This window comes from Rattus rattus, chromosome X, assembly GCF_011064425.1.
Source record: "Rattus rattus isolate New Zealand chromosome X, Rrattus_CSIRO_v1, whole genome shotgun sequence".
NCBI classification, from domain to species: domain Eukaryota; kingdom Metazoa; phylum Chordata; class Mammalia; order Rodentia; family Muridae; genus Rattus; species Rattus rattus.
Genome location: NC_046172.1, coordinates 126066883 through 126069967, shown reverse-complemented (window position 1 = coordinate 126069967; position 3085 = coordinate 126066883). Strand labels below are relative to the sequence as shown.

General features: G+C 36.4%; 1 pseudogene; it reads right to left on the bottom strand.

Moving 5' to 3' along the window:
* Nucleotides 1-1258: 1258 nt before the first annotated feature.
* LOC116888197 lies at nucleotides 1259-1901 on the bottom strand (annotated as a pseudogene).
* Between the last annotated feature and the right edge of the window lie 1184 nt (nucleotides 1902-3085).

Sequence of the window (3085 nt, the reverse complement as noted above, 5' to 3'; positions counted from 1 at the left end):
TCAGTAATATAGGGAATATAGACTTTCAAGAAACATTAAGATATTGTTTCATGGTTTTCAGGTTTGCAAAACTTAGTGACCCACTCCAATTGTTAGGGGACACACATGAAGTCCAAACTGCACATCTGTTACAAATGGGGGTGAAGCTAGGTCCAGCCTCTGCATTCTCTTTGGTTGTTGGTTCAGTCTCTGTGAGCCCCTGCCCCCCCTCCCCCCGCCCCTGTGAGCACAGGCTAGTTGACTCCATAAGTCAGTGTCCTTGACTCCTCAGGTTTGCTCAGTTGTATACTTAATTCTTCCACAAAAATTTCCAAGTTCTGACTATCGTTTGGCTCTGGGTCTCTGCATCTGTTTCTGTCCTCTGCTAGATGAAGTCTCCCAGGAGAAAGTTATGCTAGGTACCTGTCTGCAAACATAGCAGAGCATCATTAATTGTGTCAGGGTTTGGCTCTCTCCTATGGGATGTGTTTCATGATGGGCCAGTTATTGGATTGCCGGTCCCTTAATTTCTGTTCCACTTTTATACCTGTAAATCTTGTAAGCAGGACAAATTTTGGGTAAAAAATTATTGGGTGGGTTGATATTCCCCTCTTTCCACTGGCTAAAGGACTGTGGCCACTTCAGCCTCTATATCTCCTGCTGGTAGTAATCTCAACTGGGTCATCCTCATGGGCTCCCAGTATTCTTTCTCATACCAAGTCTCCATAATCCCAAAGATGTCCCCACAGATTTCATTCTCCTCCAAGCCCTAAAAGTACCTAGGTAATAGGATAGCACAAGGATGTGTGATTCTCACTCAGAAAGGGAAACAAAATAGTCATCAGAGGTGGATGGAGAGGTGGAACTGAATGGAAGACAGGGTAAGGAGGAATATGAAGATGGTGATGAGTAAAACAAAAAGCAAAATGAATTCCACGGTGTGTATTTTATCCCAATTAATACTAAATAAGAATATATAAGGACACATTCATATCTAAAGAAAGAGATTTTACACCTGGAAAAACAAGGAAATAAAAATATAAAATAAGCCAAGATCTTATGCTTATAATAATGATGAAAACATGCAGTGAAGTAAAAACATTCTCTAAATTTCAATTTTGAATTTAAAATAATGTAATGAATTAAATTTCATGCAGCAATAAATTGCAGATTAGCTATATTATGATATATTCAATGTGACCCATTTTTAGGCAGACTGATGTGAGACTTATTACTGAACATGATTTGATAGGGTATAGGAGAGCATTGTGGAAACCCCTCAGGAATGTAGGGCTCTCCATTTGTTCAGGAGACCGTGATTCAGTGTACATTTGAGACCACAGCATTCAGGAATGAGCCGCTTCTCAGAAACTATGTCTTTAAATATATCTGCATTAAACTTGGTTAAGCCCCACTTTCTCTCAGATGTGGATCTTCTGGTGGTTGGGGAACTTAAACTTGGCTCTGTGCAGATCCTCAGTTACATGTTCTTTATTCTGCAGCTTGGTTCGTATGGACATGATGACCTGACCAATGTAAACCCTGGGCACTGTGCCCTGGGGCTTCCCAAAGGCACCATGCATACCTGTCTGGAGCCTGTTAGCCCTAGCACAGGACATCTTGTTGATTCTGATGACATGAAAAAGATGAAGTCTCACTCCAATGTGAGAGCCATCCTTGCCACAACTCTTTATCATATATTTGTTGGCACAAATACTGACAGCCTCTACTGCTTTAGAAGAGAGTGGTTTATATTCATCTAAAACCATGTGGCCAAAATGTGAGAATTCATCAATTTTTGCCTTCTTCAGTCCTAAGTCAAAGATGTGGATCTTAGCATCACAGACACTTTGAAAAAAGTGAGATTTTGGTTATAGTTTGTTCTTACCATACTGGTAATACCCTGCATGGCAGCAGCCCATGATGACAATGGGATTGGATTGTTGGTGGCACATCAGAGGAAAAGAGAGTATGCTCCATTTTATTTTGAATATAGCCTTAAAACTTTCTAAGGTGCATAATATGTTAAAGGTATTTATTACAACAGGGCAATAGCTTGTAAAAGGGAACAATGTTTGGATTTTTCTAATGTCTTTCCTTCTTCTTTATTTCTTTTATAAATCCTTCTCAATAATACTTTCATAGTAAGAGAGATAACTCTTAGTTCCTTAGTAACATATAAATAAGACAATTACATCGAACAAAATGGCTGTAAATTACCACAATTACCATTATTATTTTTTAGGTCACAGAGACCTAATAATACACTAGAATGTGGTCTAAGAGAATACATGCCTTGTAGAGGTCAAAACCATTTAGCTATTGCTACAGCAACTTCTTCGACCACTGAAAAAGTCATTGCGTAAAGGCAGGATTTTATCATTCTTTTGGAATGGTAATTATTTGTGATACTAGGTCTGAGGGACTATTACTTTTGACAGAGGTTATCATTGTAATATTTAAAAATATCACAAGTTAAATAAGACTTTAAAGCAAGAGTAAAATTAAGCTAGTAGTTAATTCAATGAGGATGTATTTAGAAATGTAAATGTACCAAATGAAAGGCAAAACAAAATTAAAATATGATGAACATGAGAAAATTCTGCTATTATAAAAGAATCAGGAAAAGCCTTTACATTGGAAAAAGTATATGTAATGGTACTAAAAAATATCATGACACACTGATAATAACTCTCAACACAAATAATAAAAATATCATTTTGATTAGATTAAGGAAGTGATTAATTTAACATGACCAGTCAAACACATCAGGAGCAGAACATCTATTCATTTGCACATTTCTTGTAGGACTATTTAAACATTTGGTGTAGAATTCTTTGATATTTGCAGAGCTATAGAAACTTAATGTAATTCTGTATGTTCATACATAGTGAATTAAATAACTGTTTCATCAAAACTTGCTATTTTTAAAATTGCTGTCTATAAAGCTATAAAACTTCTTATATTTTGTGGATTTTGAGCTCAGTGTGGACTTATTTTGCCTCCATCATTATGAAATGTGAATTTACTAAGTTCTTGAAGAAATAATTCCTATTTAGCTGTGAACCCTATACTTGTTCAGTTTGAGAATGGTTTTGATTCTTTG